Raw genomic sequence first — 18787 nt, 5'->3', positions numbered from 1 at the left:
ATCACCATTGTAATTTCACTTTCATAGGCCCAATTGTATTTATTGACATATGTATGCTATGATCGCTCACTTTATAGTATTCACATGTATAGTCACTTGATGTGACACAGCTTTGTGGACTGTTCATATTTTACCTGCTTCTCCTGGTCCTCAGTGCGCATGTGCGGCTTCCCTGGCTCCGGATATTTGCGGGGGCGGCACTCTTCACGCGGCTCGTGATCACCGTCTCCATGACGGTCTTGCGTGCTTGCGCTCCACGGCTGCTTTGGTGAAGGTCCTTTTCGTTTCCATGGAGGCGGCGCATGCGCCAACAGTGTAGAACCCGTGTGGATGCTTCTGCGACTGCGCTGTATTCTCCTGCATCAGCGAATGTGATCAAATCATTCATGGCATGTAATTACTTATTCATTGGCCGGACTGTGTATAAATAGCCAGAACCCCCTCCCTAACGCACGCCTCCTGAGGAAGTCTTAACGAAACGTGCGTTTGGGGCGGCGGGGACCATTTGTTACTGGCACTTTGCCTGCCTATATTTTGTAAGTATTATATATCTCTCCCTTATAGCTGGATTATGCACTTTAATGGTCCATTGTGGACATGATGCACTATGCACCTTATATTTAATGAAGCATCGTTATTCAATCTACATAAATTTGCATTAACAGACTCTAGTGTCTGCACTTATGTTTACATGAGTATTTTTGAGAGATATTGAGCAATGTTTATTGTATTCTAAAAAGGCATTGGCGGTTGTGGTGGTCACAGTGTTCCCTTTGACTAGCGGTATCACGTAGTTCTTTTTTAATTCTTTTTGTCATTTTTCTGTATTTAATAAAATGTTAATTTAAGGATTTTACTCTTATGTGGTCTTTGTGTACTGCTTTGATATGGCTATTACTGCATCCAACACAAAAGCAGAACGCATTGCTGAAGAGAATAGACCTTCATTCCAGCCTCTATTTATCAATTTTAGCCTCTGGTCTTCATCAGGAGTCATGTGGGCAATGCCATGATGGTAATGTCACTCTGGCCTTACTCCTGGAATTAAGGTCTGTGGTGGCATAAAGTCTTGATTCCAGTTACACAAACAACTTTGAATAACATTGATTTGGCCATGGAACCAGTTATTTCTCCAAAATGTCCCAGGAGCATTTTTCCAACACAACACCAAACCGAACTTTGTTCATGTGACTGTGAGCAACCTATTAAGCCTAATAATGCTACCATGACTAGCAGCACTTTTGAACCTTTCTCCCATCAGTACATCTGCAAAGGGAGCTGCCAGCAGTGGATCTTGATGATTTCTGAGCCCAAGTGTATTCAAAGTGGCAAAACAGACAGTCATTAATAACCTCATTGATAGCAGTCAAGATGTGTAGTTCTGCTTGTGGGGTTAATTCTCGATTTTGAATAAATTGGTTGTTTGGAAAATGTTGTTTCCATTTTTAAATCAATTGCATAATATTATCATGAAAATAGATCCACTTATTTCCATAATTCCATGACTTACTTTCTTGATGTTGTAATTTCAATGTTGAGGAGTGTATTTAAATTTTCACATTTCAAAGTGCGAAGTCCACGCTACCATATGTAATATGAATGTACATTCTACAGATACTGTGGATATTCTCCAAAGCGTATGCACAAGACTTCTAAATCTAATTTTTACACTGCAATATTAATAATAGTGCTGGATTGGTCGTTCTGCTGAGATTTAGTATCATGCCACAAATGTGACTGTACCTCACCAGCCTGATTCTGTCTATAAACTCTAAAATAGTCATCGATCCTGGACTTGTCTATTCATTTTTTGGCCTTCCTATGTTCTCTTTCCCTCAGAATATTGTTTTTGCTGATGTGAAAAAGGCAAAAAAATTTATCAATTTAAACTTTACTTTGTGGTTTTATTATGGCCCCACATAAAAGGTAACCAGAAATGAGTATATTGTTTAATGAACATTTACAACGCCCAACAATCAAGAATACATTGCAATATGATATATGAACTCGTCAAAGGAAATAAATTAGTTGCATATTAAGAAAACATGAAATAATTGTTTTTGTGAAGAGAAGACTATAGATGAAATGTGTATTCTATAACTTTCACCAGAGGCTTTTAAGAACATAAGGAATGCACACAACATGGCCTCAAGGTAAGTCGTGGCCCCTTGCAGTGTTTGTTGCAGTTTTCAAGCCCATCTGGTTTGCATTAAAAGTATGAGTGATACAGACCCCTGTGAAGAAGTGAATGGGGAACTGGATCATCTAGTTAACAAATCTCAGGGGCATCTCATATTCGGAGAAAGATTTGTCCAGAGGAGCAAAATACTTGACTTTTCTATTTTTACTATGAAATAAATCATATTGTACATTCGGCAGTAACTAATTCCTCATTGGCAGAAAATAAAGTGGTAAACAGGTGGAGGGAGGGGCAGCTTTAGCTTTAGGTCACACTGAAGTCAACGAATCATCATTTTTAATAGAAACCTACTGCATAGGATTCATTCACAATTACGGTGCTGCTCACTAAAGGGATAGCCATAAAAACAGCATCTTCAGAGCGGGAGAGCTGCTCGCTAAAGTACAGCACATGAGTTTCAAAAGCGCCTTAAAGCGGTCACAGCTAAAAGGAGGAGTAAAATGTGCAAAATTTATTACAAAATTAAAATTATTAAAATATAGCAAAACATTGATGTAAATGTTTGTAGGTCATTTGGTGGAAAAGTGTCTGACAAGGCTAGGAAGGTGCACCAGATTTATCATGTCATCAGCGTCAAAGGTCTCCTTCATACATCCGTATAAAACACATACGTGAAAAACCAATGACAGTGTTTTCCATCAATGTGTCATCCTGGTGTCTGTTTTACCATCCGTGTGTCATCAGTGTTTTTCCAGTAAAGATAAAGAAATAAATGATAAAGTTCTCCTATACTTTTCAATGTTAAACACGGACATCACACGGACGGTACACTGATGCCATCCATGTGCTGTATGTGTTTTTCACGGACCCCTAGTCTTGTACTGGCTCATTTCATCTGTGCTGCCATGAAAAACAGACACTCTTCCGTGAGTTTTGCACGGACACGCGGTCTGTGTAAAAACATTGACATGTGCATAACTCCATAGGTTATGATGTGGTATCCGTGAAAAAAACAGATACCACAAGTACTGTAAACACGGACGTGTGAAGGAAGCCTTGGTGAGAAAGATGTTACAATTTCCACAAATTTTTTCAACATTTTCAATGTTACCATTGTTGGTTAGACCTCATTGTTTCTAAATAAATTTGACTTGAGCTTTAATAATATAATTTTTAAATCTCTCCTTCCTAATCTTCATTATGCTTGTGTCTAAGGCAAGCCATCTTTGGCTGTGCACACGGTGTATCTGTCAGGCGAATGTATTCATCATGTGCACTGCTTGTGGTAGATCGGCCTGCTCAGCTATACATGAAGGTAGACACTGGAACACTGACTCTCTAAGAACATCCTTGGTTTATTAGATGTAGCATAAACCAAGGTGAAGAACAAAGGAAACACGGCCCTCTGAGCAAAAACAGCAAAACAAAATGGTAGCACAAAGCACAGTCCTTGTGTTAGCAGGGATCAGCCCCCTCAGGGTTAGCAAGACCCATGGTTCAGGTTTTAGCAAAACACAAAGCACTTCTCTGTAGTGCTACTCTATAGACACTGAACAACTACTGCCTCTGGAGGCCAGCTATTTAAGCCCCTGTCCGCACCCTGGGGTAGAGTTAAGGTGGACAACCTCCCACCTGCTCTATGGTCGTCCACAAAAATCCAGCCTTTCAAAAATATTGGCTACTTAACCCCTTTCAACACTGGAGGATACACTTCTGGGTTTTTAAATCACTGAAGCCATTAGCCTCAGTGAAACACATCTCCCCTCCAGCACCTTGCCAGTGACTTTGTCACTAGCTATATGATGTGAAATACTAATTTTTCTCTGCATTGTTGCTTGAGGAGTCAGATGTGGGCACCTGCAGTCCTACATGGCATTGTTAGCTGATCACCTGGGTTTTTGCAGCTAGAACCAACTCATTTAATGAGAATAAGTCATAATTTCCACATCATTTACAGCTATGTTCAAGCATTTAGCCACAGGGAAGCCAGGGCATTTACCTCGGGTGCCAGGAGTCAAGGATGACCCAACAAGCCACTTTGCCTGAGCTGAGATATCTAGATATGTGAAGCACAATGCAGATTTTATCTAAGTATCAGTACAAGATAAGCAATGCAAGCTATGTACAAAGCTACACTTTTTTTGGCCTCATTCAGATGTCCGTGTTGCACATACATGTTCTCTGTTTCATGGATAGAACATGTACCTGTTAGAATCTATAGTGCTATTCACATATTTGTGTATTTTCAAAGCCTGTGTGTCCGTGCAAAAATCAAGTCTGTATTTTCTGGTATCACAGATCAAAAGGGCCAATATAAGTCTATGGCCACATTCACACAGTCAGTATTTTGTCAGTATTTTACCTCAGTATCTGTAAGCCAAAACCAGGAGAGGGTAAAAAATGCAAAAGTGGTGACGTGTTTCTATTATACTTTTCCTCTGATTGTTTTACTCCTGATTTTGGCTTAGAAATACTGATGTAAAAACTCACCAAATATTGAACGAGTGAATGTTTCCATGGGTCTGTAAAAACCACATACAACTCTAGGATGGCATCTGTGTGCCATCTGTGTTTAACATTGAAAAGGATAGGAGAAGCTTTGTAATTTATTTATCCATCCATGAAAAACACTGATGGCACACGGACCAAACACTGATGACACACTGATGGTAAAATCAGAGACACGGACCCTACACTGATGACACTGACACAATTTTGTTCACATACAATTTGGGTTAGGACCATAGCGACGTGTCAAACACCATTGAGATGGCAGTCTCATGGCATCTGATGATTTCCTATATTGTTGCATTGTGACTTGTGACCTACTGTGACACAAATGTTTCCAAATGTGTTGGACTTTTTGTCACATGTCACATGCAACTTACTTTCCATAGACTTCAATGAACAGTACATTGTACATTTGCTCCAGATGAAGGAAAGCCTAGGTATGACCCTGGCAATGTCTCTGATATAAGGTGACTTGGCCATAAGTACAAACAGTGTTGGGCATGGGAGCCAAGGGTCCACCATTAACCAACTTCAGGGCCCTCTCACTTTTTAACTACATGCAAATGTGACATTATCATCAGTCATAAATCTATATTACAATGAACTGGGTAGATTGTTAAATGAATATGATGCTGCCCTTTGTCTGTACATAGTGATTCCAGTATATTGTGCCAAGTTCTGCTCATATAAGAGGGTGATAGCCTAGTCTTGCACAGGGGCCCACCGGAGGATTCCCCTGTTCTCCTGTGGGCCAGTCCAAGCCTGAGTACAAATATGTGGCCACTGTCATTTTTTCCAACCTTGAGAGACCAGGCACCAACATCGCTTGAACAGTACTGGAGGTCAGTAAAGCACACATCCATCCTACTGTATGGGTCCAGGTGCTGTCTGCAAAAAATCAAACGGCAGTAGGATGTATCATATGTATATGAAAATACAGCCTAAGGCTATGTTCACACTCAGCGTATTTGTTTCTGCATCCAAAACCTGCTCTCATGGCATTAAAAACGCTACATTCAAAACGCCCATTTTTCAGCGTTTTTTGCAGTATTTATTGGGTGCGGATTATATCTATGGTTTGTCTGTAGTAAGCATTTAATAAAGTTAGTTTTATTCTTCAAAAACGGTTCAAAAACTGTGCAAAAAAATGTTTGTTGGGTCCTTTGCGGGATGTTTTCACTGTCTCATTGCTTTCTATAGGTGACAAAATGCTGCAAAAATGCTGAAATGATTGACATGCTGCAGATTTAAAAAAAGCTGCAGTGCTCCAAATTAGTCAGGAAAAAAAATGTGTGTGCTTTTGCTGGCACCTTAAAAAATGGCTTTTAATTTGCATATACTTTAATTTAAAAAAAATTAAAATGCTGCATGTGAACATAGCCTAAGACTGGTTTCGCACTACATTTCTGCCTTTGCTGTGTCAATCAGGGGCTTTCATCTAAAGCCTAGAAAAATGGGATCAAATGAAACCTCAATGGAATATAATGAGGTGAGCGGAGTCCAAAGTCTCAAGCAAAAGCCAAGAGCTGCTGACGGGCACAGGAAAGTCAGAAACATAGTGTGAGACCAGCGTCATTATGACTAGTGAAATAGATCTCCCTAATTACAGCCTGTTATTCAGTAACTATGAATGTGAATTATTGTTCGGAGCACTCAAATCATCATTGTCTCGGCTGTTTTTACTTGTATGATGGACAATTGAAGGAAAACGAAAGAATTCTTGAAGGAAGAATGTCTTTTTTCTCAAATGTCTTCCAAATTGTTTATACCTTTTCCCCCCTATACAGTATACAGATAGAGTAGACTTTAGTGTATAGCTGTAACACATTGTGATGTACGTGCATAAAATGTCCTGTGAATGGAAAGCAAAACTATATCTAAGCAGTAATAAACACTACATCTAGCTGGAGTTAATGAGCTAAACGAGAGCCTATCCAATACCGCATGATAGAAAGTTTGGAAAGTGTTTTAATTCCCTTGGCTTGAATGTGAGCCAGATACACAGAGACATCAGTCATCCATTTTTTCTCCTGACGTACATCTGTGCCTCCACTATAAATCGGACATCATTTGACAATTCCTGCCTTTTAGACCATGCATTAGCATTGGTCATCGGGATCACAGACAGTGAGACCTGTGTTTCCGATATTAAAAATGAAAAATAGACCACAGATTGTACAAGTGTTTTTATTACAGACTCCGCCTCGCTGACATAAGTATTGTCTGCTTCCTCAGCAAAAATGAGTCAGAGATGCTTAAGAGCCACAGTCCTGGGTTATGACTCTCATGTGTCTAATACCAGAGGGCTAGCAAGACATTTCCACAAACAGACGGTAATTACCTCACCTCTCTTCCCAGCTTTCTGATGATTTTTTTTTCAAGAAAAACTTTTAAATTCCCATTGCCGATTCTGAGCATGTGAAGTAGACACAACACAGAGGACTACATCCAACACAGAGGACTACATCCAACATAGAGGACTACATCCAACACAGAGGACTACATCCAACACAGAGGACTACATCCAACACAGAGGACTACATCCAACACAGAGGACTACATCCAACATAGAGGACTACATCCAACACAGAGGACTACATCCAACACAGAGGACTACATCCAACATAGAGGACTACATCCAACACAGAGGACTACATCCAACACAGAGGACTACATCCAACACAGAGGACTACATCCAACATAGAGGACTACATCCAACACAGAGGACTACATCCAACACAGAGGACTACATCCAACACAGAGGACTACCACTACCCACATCTACTATGTATGCTATAAGCCACCAAGCTTATAATACAGAATGAAGCATTTGATAATTAACTCTTTAAAAAAACCTGTCATGTTGAAAATGGTCTCTGATCTGCAGGCAGGATGTTACATAGAAGGAGAAGCTGATCAGATTGATAAACATTTTTTGCAGGAAAAATTTTGGCAAAACTTGCATTTTTTTAATTGAAATCCCTGCTGTTCGTATGCATGAGTCCAGTGGGCGGTCCTATTAAGTGATGGACAGTCTTTCTTGCATGACTGTTCTATTGAGATCGCTGTCAATCACTAGAATGACCTCCCACTGGACTTATACAGTATGTATAAAAAATACCACATATTTCAATTAACCTCTTATTGATGGAGCTAATTTTGACCTTGTTGACCAGGCCAAAGTTTTCATTCTAACCAGTGTCACTTCATGTTGTAACAATTCTGGAACGCTTCAAAGTATCCCATTGGTTTTAAAGGGAACCTGTCACCTGAATTTGGCGGGACCAGTTTTGGGTCATATGGGCGGGGTTTTCGGTTGTTTGATTCACCCTTTCCTTACCCGCTGGCTGCATGCTGGCCGCAATATTGGATTGAAGTTCATTCTCTGTCCTCCAGAGTACACGCCAGCGCAAGGCAAGATTGCCTTGCGCAAGCGTGTACTCCGGAGGACAGAGAATGAACTTCAATCCAATATTGCGGCCAGCATGCAGCCAGCGGGTAAGGAAAGGGTGAATCAAACACCCAAAAACCCCGCCCATATGACCCAAAACTGGTCCCGCCAAATTCAGGTGACAGGTTCCCTTTAAAACTTTATTTTTTTGTGACACATTGCACTTTATGTTAGTGGTAAATTTAGGTCAATATGTTTTGGCGAAAATGTTCAATTTTGATATCCTTAAACCAGTTAGTCATGCTGCACAAAAAAGTTAATAAATAAAAATTTCCCACATGTCTACTTTACATGTGCATAATTTTTCAAACGTCATTTTATTTTGTTAGGTTGTTAGAGGAGTTAAACTTTAGCAGCAATTTTTAATTTTTTCAAGAAATTTACAAAACGTATTTCTTTAGGGACCTATTCAGATTTAAATGGACTTTCAAGGGCCTATATATTGGAAACTTCCCAAAAGTGATTCAATTTTAAAAGCTGAACTCCTCAAATACTTCAAAACTGCTGTCAGGAAATGGTTTAACCCTTCAGGTGCTACACGGGAATTAATACAAAGTGGAATGAAAAAAAAATAAATGAAATTTTACCTCTAAAGTGTTGTATTAACTCCAATTTAATCACTTTTAAAGGGATAGCATGATAAAATGGACCTCAAAATGTGTTACTCAGTTTCTTCTGTGTGCTGATACCCCACATGTGGTGAGAAACCTCTGTTTGGACAAACGGCAGGGCTCAGAAGGGAAGGAGCACCATTTGAATTTTGGAACACAAATTTGGCTGAAATAGATTGCGGGTGCCATAAGGTGCATAAACAGCAGAAACCCCCAAAAGTGAACCCATTTTTGAAAACTACACTCCATAAGGATTTTATAATGGGTATAGCAAGCATTTTGAACCCACAGATACTGCAGAAAATTTGATAACATTAGGTTGTTATATTGAAAATGTTCATTTTTTTCACGAAAATGTTGCTTTTGTCTCAAATGTTTGCCTTTGTGATAGGTAACATGAAAAAATATACCGAACAGTTTGTTACCCACTTTCGTCTGAGCACGGCAATACCCAACATGTAGTCAAAAAATTCTGTTTGGACACACAGCGGACCTCAGAAAGTGAAAAACTACATTTGGTATTTGGAATGTAAATTTGGTTATAATAGATTGCAGACACCATGTCTTATATGCACAGCCCCTGAGATACCAAAGCAGCCGAAAATCCCACAAACAACACCTCTTTGGAAATTAGACCTATCAAGGAATTAATCTAGGGCTGTGTTGAAACTATTATGTGTTTCACAGAACTTTCTAAAATGTGGACATGAAAACGAAAATGTTGTTTTAGCCTCAAATTTGTAATTTTCACAATGGATAATAGGAGAAAACGGACCCCATAATTTGTTACACAATTTCTCCTGAACGTGATGTGGTCAAAAACGTTTGTTTGGGCACATGGTAGGCCTCGGAAAGGGAAGAGCGCTATTTGATTTTTGTAGTGTAAATTTGTCTGGAGTAGACTGTGAATGCCATGTCACATTGGGTATGTTCGGGGCTCAGCCAAACAGCAGAACCCCCCCAAAAGTCACCTCATTTTGGAAACTAGACCCCTCAAGGAGTTCATCTATTGGTATACTCAGCATTTTTAACCTACAGGTGATTCACAAATCTTTTTAACATTTAGTTGTGAAAATAGAGGAATAACAGGAGAAAATAGACCCCATAATTTTTACGGAACACAGTGGTACCCCATATGTGGTTGTACACTACTGTTTGGGCACATGGCAGGACCGGATGGCAAGGAGCGCTGCTTGACTTTTAGGCCGGCATCACACTGGCGACTTAAATGGACTAGTGCAATGCTATAAAAAATCGCATTGCATTCGGACCAATGTTACACTATGGGGCAGCTCCCAGCAGCTAATTTTTTGTCGGCCATTTTCCTCGGTCCGAGCATGCTGCGATTGTCATGGACACTCGGCCGACTCACGGCTCACTCGCACCCATATAAGCCTATGGGTGCGAGTGAGACAGCGGACATCACTCGGATATCATCCGAGTGATGTGCGTTATAAGCGGACCCTGGCAATGGAGGAGATGGAGAAATTAGTTTCTCTGCCTCCTCCGCAGCTGTGCTCTGATCCGCTCTCTGCGAGAGGCTCGGAGCACAGACGCAGGACACTCGGCTCCTGCTTGCAGCAGAGCAGGAGCCGAGGATCATTAGCATATCACATCCGATGCTCTCGCATCGGATGCAATACACTAGTGTGACGTCGGCCTTAGAACGCAGATTCTGTTTGAATACATTGTGGGCTCCATTAGCAAAGCCCCTGAGGTACCAGAACAGCAGAAACCCCCACAAGTGACCCCATATTGGAAACTTCACTGCTTAAGGATTTCACCTAGGGGTGTAGTAAGTATTTTAAACCCACAGGTGCCTCACAGATTTTTATAACATTGGGACGAGGAAAGATAACATTTTAGGGGTAAAAATGTAATTTTTTTTATTTGCTGCAAATTTATCAGTTATACAAGGGCTAATTGATGAAACTAGACCCCAAAATTTATTGTGCAATTTCTCTTGAGAGTGGTGATGGCCTATATGTCATCAAAAACTACTATTAGGCAACACGTCAGGCCTGAGAAGGCAAGAGCGCTATTTGAATTTCACAGAGCAGACTTTGCAAGAATAATTTGCCCTAAGGTGCCAGAACAGCAGAAACCCCCTCAAAGCGACCCCAATTGCATCTTTCCATGCTCAATGAATTCATCTACAGCTTCAGTGACTATTTTGTAACATCCACTCCGTGTTTTTTATGGAGGATTACAAATATTGCAATTTATTGCCCATACATTGTACCTCCATACAGTGTAGTGCCCCAAAATATTGTAGCACCCCCATATATTGTGCCCAGCTTGTGCTCCTGGACACATGCACCTTGTAAATTTTTAAGTGCTCTGTCTCCACTTCAACAATGCCAAACATGAAGGCGGTTACTGCGGTTCACGCACAGTGGAGCTAAGAAGGAGGGGGTCTTACATTTTTTTTTAAGGTCCCTCATTTTAATAGCCAGTAAAGGCTAAGTATACAGTTGTGAGCTGATGTTAATAGCATTTTATTGATTAAATACATGTACAGTAAGCTGCGCACACACTGTACTAATTGTATATGTCACTGACATCTGTATAACTATCTACACTGTGTGCAGAGTTATTAGGCAAGTTGTATTTTGATCACATGATACTTTTTATACATGTGGTCCTACTCCAAGCTGTTCAGGCTTGAGAGCCAACTACCAATTAAGTAAATCAGGTAATGTACATCTCTGTAATGAGGAGGGGTGTTGTCTAATGACATCAACACCCTATATAAGGTGTGCATAATTATTAGGCAACTTCCTTTCCTTTGGCAAAATGGGTCAGAAGAGAGATTTGACGGGCTCTGAAAAGTCCAAAATTGTGAGATGTCTTGCAGAGGGATGCAGCAGTCTTGAAATTGCCAAACTTTTGAAGCGTGATCACCGAAAAATCAAGCGTTTCATGGCAAATAGACAACAGGGTCGCAAGAAGCGTGTTGGGCAAAAAAGGCGCAAAATAACTGCCCATGAATTGAAGAAAATCAAGCGTGAAGCTGCCAAGATGCCATTTGCCACCAGTTTTGCCATATTTCAGAGCTGCAATGTTACTGGAATAACAAAAAGCACAAGGTGTGCGATACTCAGGGAGATGGCCAAGGAAAGGAAGGCTGAAAAATGACCCCCTTTGAACAAGAAACATAAGATAAAACGTCAAGACTGGGCCAAGAAATATCTTAAGACTGACTTTTCAAAGGTTTTATGGACTGATGAAATGAGAGTGACTCTTGATGGGCCAGATGGATGGGCCAGAGGATGGATCAGTAAAGGGCAGAGAGCTCCACTCCGACTCAGACGCCAGCAAGGTAGAGGTGGGGTACTGGTATGGGCTGGTATCATCAAAGATGAACTTGTGGGACCTTTTTGGGAGGAGGATGGAGTGATGCTCAACTCCCAGACCTACTGCCAGTTTCTGGAAGACAACTTCTTCAAGCAGTGGTACAGGAAGAAGTCGGTATCGTTCAAGAAAAACATGATTTTCATGCAGGACAATGCTCCATCACATGCCTCCAACTACTCCACAGCGTGGCTGGCCAGTAAAGGTCTCAAAGAAGAAAAAATAATGACATGGCCCCCTTGTTCACCTGATCTGAACTCCATAGAGAACCTGTGGTCCCTCATAAAATGTGAGATCTACAGGGAGGGAAAACAGTACACCTCTTGGAAAAGTGTCTGGGAGGCTGTGGTGGCTGCTGCACGCAATGTTGATCGTAAACAGATCAAGCAACTGACAGAATCTATGGATGGAAGGCTGTTGAGAGTCATCATAAAGAAAGGTGGCTATATAGGTCACTAATTTTGGGGGGTTTTGTTTTAGCATGTCAGAAATGTTTATTTCTAAATTTTGTGCAGTTATATTGGTTTACCTGGTGAAAATAAACAAGTGAGATGGGAACATATTTGGTTTTTATTAAGTTGCCTAATAATTCTGCACAGTAATAGTTACCTGCACTAGCAGATATCCTCCTAAGATAGCCAAATCTAAAACCCCACTCCAACTTCCAAAAATATTAAGCTTTGATATTTATGAGTCTTTTGGGTTGATTGAGAACATAGTTGTTGATCAATAATAAAAATAATCCTCTAAAATACAACTTGCCTAATAATTCTGCACACAGTGTATTCCATGTGTATTTACTGTATGTAATCCATCTCTTCTATGCTGTCAGCTCCTGCTGTGATTTTACAGTACGTGGCTGCTGAATTGCCGGCTTTTCAAAGGACATCCGTCCAAGTGCTGTGCGATTTTTTTCTCGCACCCATAGGCTTGCATTGGCGAGCCTCAGCCGAGTCTTGGTGACAATCACAGCCTGCTGAGATTTTACACGCACGTCAAATACGCCTGTGAAAAAAAAGCTGATGTGAGCTGCTTCATAGATTAATACTGGGCCGAGCGCTATGCGATGATTTCTTGCACAGCACTCAGCAGTATTTTTTGGTAGTGTGACTCCGGCCTAAGTCCCCAGTATATATCAGGATCTTGCAGGTCATTGGATGACCTCAGGGTACCACAGCAACAATTGGCACCCGCGATTACGATCGTGGGGGGTCAATCCCCCTTTTAACCTTTTAGATACCGCTGTCACAATTGACACTGGTATTTAAGGGGTTAGTCGGCCCTGATCGGTTTCACAAGGTGTCAGCTGTCATGTACAGTTGTCACCCGCAGAAATATTAGCAGATGAGCCACGATATTCAGTTATTATTTAAAAAGTGTAGCTGAGGAATAAGGCCCCTTAAAGGGACTCTGTCACCTGAATTTGGCGGGACCAGTTTTGGGTCATATGGGCGGGGTTTTCGGGTGTTTAATTCACCCTTTCCTTACCCGCTGGCTGCATGCTGGCCGCAATATTGGATTGAAGTTCATTCTCTGTCCTCCGGAGTACATGCCTGCACAAGGCAATCTTGCCTTACACAGACGTGTACTATGGAGGACAGAGAATGAACTTCAATCCAATATTGCGGCCAGCATGCAGCCAGCGGGTAAGGAAAGGGTGAATCAAACACCCGAAAACCCCGCCCATATGACCCAAAACTGGTCCCGCCAAATTCAGGTGACAGGTTCCCTTTAACAGCTGCAGTTAAAATGCATATTGGCGGTCATTAAGGGGTTAGTAAAATATAAGTTATTCTGAATTCTTTCATACAAATTTATACATCATTCTGCTCAGCTTCTCGTTCTCTTAAGAGTTTGTGCAGACCACCATAGTTTCGGTCCAAGTGCAATCCGTCAAAACATCGGACCAATGTTATTCTATAAGGCAGTGCACATGTCCGTTTTGTATCTCATACCGAGTGGTCCGAGGAAAATAATTGCAGCATACACAAATTGCCTCCAATGAACGGATGGCACTCGCCCATTTATGGCTATGGGTCCGTTGAAAACATTGGACTGCACTTGGATGTCATCCGAGAATGTTCCAATTTTCACGGACTGACTGAAAGGAGAAGGTGGAGCAACTTGATTTTTTGAATTCTGCACATATAAGAAAACCAGATCACAACATGATCAAACTTAGATCAAACTCTGATCATAGTTTACTCAGATGGAGAATATAGGGTCGTGTGACATTAGCCTTAAGGTGTTTTTTTTGTAAGTTATAATTGTTAGATTTAGCTAAAGCAGATTGCTGTCCTATGTGCAACTACAGATAATAATGCCGTGTTAGAGAATAATGGGTTGTAAGATAAGAAATGAGATCACAAATTGATTATTTTGGTGCTTTATCAATAACGGATAATATATTATATCCAATAACAAAAGAAATGCTGCCCTGAGAAAGTAGACCAGTCATATAAAGCATCCAAGTGGCTCAGTCATCACTCACGCACTGGGACTATGTCTTCCAATACATCAGATACATGCATTTTGCGTTGTACATCAAGGTGACGACTTTATACAAACACAGAAAAGCTAAATTAGTCAATAATGGCTCTTAAACAGTAAAACGAAAATGGCTTTAAATTGTATTCCTGTTTCAGAAAAGCGCAAGTCCTGTTCTCAAATATATTCAAAACACCCATAGCGTGTTCTTCCATCTTTCCATCAATGGCAGCATGAGACGGGGCTCATCTCTCGAGAGCTCCCAACTAAGGCTGGCCATACACATGAGATCGCAGAGAACTACTGTATCGCTCTCAACTCACCCACACAGAAGAAAGGAGAAAGCTTCCAGACATTATCTCCCCTAAAAACAAAAGGATCAAGTGTTGAAATTTCAAGTGACCAACACTTAAAAGGGTATTCCCATCTCCAAGATCCTATCCCAATATGTAGTAAGTGTAATAATAATGATAATATTAGCAAATATCTCCATTTAGAAAGGTAGTATGGTTCTTCTGATTTGCTGTCTCTTTCCTCATGTGCAGGCAATGCAGGACCTTAGGTATCCATGGATTTGACCACTGATACAGTTAAAGTTAGCTAGTTGCTAGTGGTCGTAACCATGGATACCTAAGGTCCTGCACATGGCGAAAGAAACCTAGTGAATCAGAAAAACTATACTACATTTCTAATTGGAGGTATTTGCTAATATTATTATTACACCTACTACATATTGGGATATGATCTCGGAGATGGGAATACCTCTTTAAGTCCCCCATCATCATCAGATGGTCGGTGTGTATTAGGGTCTTAAGAGACCTGCATGTAACAGACATTTGTGACCTATTCTGTGGATATACTATAAATGGGAGAAATGGTGACAATCCATTTAATTATTTGAACTCAAAAGGTCCAATTCATCAACACTTTCACACCAAAATTCTGGCATAAAAGCTTTGAATAATTGCAAAATTGAGGCAAGTTGCACCTAAATTTTGCGACTTTTGACATCTTCACACCAGGTTCTCCCATCGCCTCCTAATTCGTGACGAGCTGTGGCTTTCCCAATGACAGAAATGTAGCTCCAGTACCAGACTGGAGTGACTTTTCTGGCGTAATGCACATGATCAAACGATGGTCTTGATGAATCGGGCCCATAGGCTCCTCAATAAAATGACAAACCAAACAGTATGGCATCTGACAACTCACCACATCCCCATATTTGTGGAATATCTACTTCATTGTTGCTCAGCATATAAATAAAAACGATCAATTGGAACTGACCCTGGGATGTCGTTACATGTGTCTGATAGAAACAGCAGAGTGAGAGCTACAGCAGAGTAAATTAATTATCTGTACAGCACTTTGAAATATGCTGGAGCTATAAATATCAGGCAATAAATAAAACACAGGTCTAATCCCATAAAACATACCTTTTTCCAAAGAAATGAAGAGCGGTAATTCAGAACATTCTTTTGATATCGTCAACGGTCAGATTCTGCATTATCTACCATATATTAAACTACTATTTGAGCTCTTGGCCTATGTTCACACAGAGCTTTTTTGGAGAGGAGTTTTTCAACTGAAATCTGCTCCCAGAAACATTCCTTGTGGAATTTTTATAGAAGTTTTTTTTTTTACCAGAAGAGGTTTTGAATAGTTATTTTTTTAAGAAGTTATTTTTTCAGACTTTTAAATTGACGATGCCTAGTTTGTAACAGATTCCATCATTATGGTTGTCAAAGAAGTAACATGCACTTTTCTAGAGAAGACATTTTTCAAAACCTTTTTGGGGGTAAAAGAATAGCTCTCAAAATCTCTGAAAACCAAACTCGATTTTCAACAGAAACGATTGGTAAGAGTTTTGCAGGTGTTTTTGAAAAGTGTTTTTTGGTGCGGATCCAAAGGACTATGGAACGGATTTGCCCTAAACTTCTAAAAAAAAAGCTCCTTGTGAACATAACCCTACTGTTACATCAACGTGATTAATTCATAGCAATGAAGCACAGTTAAACGAATCACATAAAAGTTTTAATTGTTCATGCATTTTGATAATTAACTGATGTAGCCGGTAGGTCTGCCTGCAGTATTAGGGCCCATTCACATGTCAGTTTTTTGCGCACAAGTGCTCTCCGCGTTTTGTTTGGATAGTACTTATACCTATAACGGTGAATGGGGCTGTTCACAAGTCCCTGATTTTTCACAGACCGAGCAGTCCATGCAAAATTACGGAGACACGTCCACTATTGATCCGAGTGTCGGATCAAAACCGACAATGCAAGTCTAGGGGTCCAAGGAAAAATCAGACAGCACTGAGATGTCGTCTTAGAGTGGTCCAATTTTCATAGCTAGGAGAAACTTTTTTTCACGTACGAGAAAAACTGATGAAACTCAGACAAAACTCTGATAAAATTCTGACCAAAATCAATGATGGAACTCAGTTTTTCAAGTACGTGAAAAATAACACATGTGGATGAGCCCCTATAAAAAGCCATATAGAGCAGACTGTGATCTATTCTCAACCAATTCAGCATTGTCAAACTTGGCTTGCTTCTACTTTATAATAGAATCTGAATATATTTTATCCACCACTAACAGTATGTTAAAGACAGACATTCTATCTTTCCCTTTTACAAGTTTTGGAAACTTTCTAACATTATTTACAATGACCGTTTCGCTATTTCTATTACCTGCACATCACTTAGAGGTTCTTGTGTAACATTTTACTAGAGTTATTAGTGCTTTCTTGTATATAAATGCATCATCTCACATAAACACAGTCCCAATCATATCTCTCATGAACGTCATCCCCTAAATTTAGTTTTACAGAAAAATGTTATTTCTTTATGAAGTAGTGATTAGAGAAATTCCACTGCCTCGCTTCCCTAGAAAGCATTTGCAGGTTAAACAAAAACGCCAGATTATTTTACAAGAAGATAAACAAATTCCTTGCAAGAAAAGCCTTGTAGCCGAAGAATCTGAACTAAATTAACCTTTTCTGTTGTGTAATGGGAATCTATCCATTGAGCTGAAGACATATATAAACTGATAAGCCCATTATACAAACTTTATTGTATGGAAAACTCCCCTAGATATGGATTGCATTTATGGTTTGTGTTAAAAAAAGGAGTGGGTTGTCATTTATTTTCCATAGAAATTGGCTGTAGGACAAAGATTTTTTTTTCTTTTGGCTTCTGCAAGAACACAACAAAAATAACTGGAAATGAGTCAAGAAGGGGGGAAATTGAATTCAGTGCACTTGGATATGGTGTAGCAGAAAAGACAAGAGCGCTGGACATGCATAGAAGGCATGGAGAGACTCACCAGTGGTGTGTGTCTGTGCGGGCAATTCCTACAGCTGGGAAACCATAGTGAGAGGATGTTGTTCTGCAAAGTTCCTTTGAAACATCACAAGATCCACTCTTTGCAGTCGAAGAGAGTGAGAGTAGCAGCAGCCACAAGGACAGAGAGTGAGAGGAGAGGAGGGAAGGGGAGGACCCATACAGGAGGGATCTAGGGCTCCGTTCAATTGACAATAGAAGGAAATGCTTTACTTGCCCTTAACCCCAGTGCTACCAGAAGGGTCCGCAAAGATGTTTCACCTAAAGTGACAGATGAAAACAGTGTCAGGAACCAATTTCAGCTGCGGCTTTGAAGCCAGCCTGGTGTATACATTATCATATATATGAAGTGGATGGAAGCGCCCCGAGTAGTAGCGTACGCTGGTGGGATGGAATATGCCTGGGATTAATAAATATAGGCTATAAATAGTTGGAGCCGTCCTAACGTGCATCAGATTATCTCCAGGGATACGTTAGAAACTTTCATTAATTGTATCAAGTGTTCATTCAGAAATCTGTATACCAGCAGAATTTTCTACATGAGGCTGTGTTCACACAATGAGATTTTGGTGCATTTTTGATGTTGCAGATTTTTGGCATCTATTAAGCAAATGAGGTTACTTGTGTTTTCATTGCATTTTTAGTAGGGTTTTTACATGCATTTTTATCACATTTTTGACGCTGCATATTTTTTTCTCTTGCTCTTAGTATCATTATTATTTATTATTATAGCGCCATTTATTCCATGGTGCTTTACAAGTGAGGAGGGGTATATATAATAAAAAAAACAGGTACAATAATCTTAATCAATACAAGTCATGACTGGTACAGGAGGAGAGAGGACCCTGCCCGCGAGGGCTCACAATCTACAAGATTATGTAATATTTTAAAA

The 18787-nt window shown here is 40.2% G+C and overlaps 1 protein-coding gene across 2 annotated transcripts in view; it reads right to left on the bottom strand.

Moving 5' to 3' along the window:
• HDAC7 (histone deacetylase 7) overlaps window positions 1–17996 on the bottom strand; it is a 498490-nt gene extending 480494 nt beyond the window's left edge. For both annotated transcript variants that reach the window (XM_077297893.1, XM_077297894.1), the window contains exon 1: window positions 17879–17996. The gene's annotated coding sequence lies outside the window, so the exon portion shown is untranslated. The remainder of the gene's footprint in view (window positions 1–17878) is intronic.
• Window positions 17997–18787: the final 791 nt, after the last annotated feature.

The sequence above is a fragment of the Ranitomeya variabilis genome, chromosome 3 (assembly GCF_051348905.1).
Source record: "Ranitomeya variabilis isolate aRanVar5 chromosome 3, aRanVar5.hap1, whole genome shotgun sequence".
Lineage (NCBI taxonomy): Eukaryota > Metazoa > Chordata > Amphibia > Anura > Dendrobatidae > Ranitomeya > Ranitomeya variabilis.
Note: the sequence above shows the minus strand (reverse complement) of the source record. Positions and strands in the feature narration are given on the sequence as shown.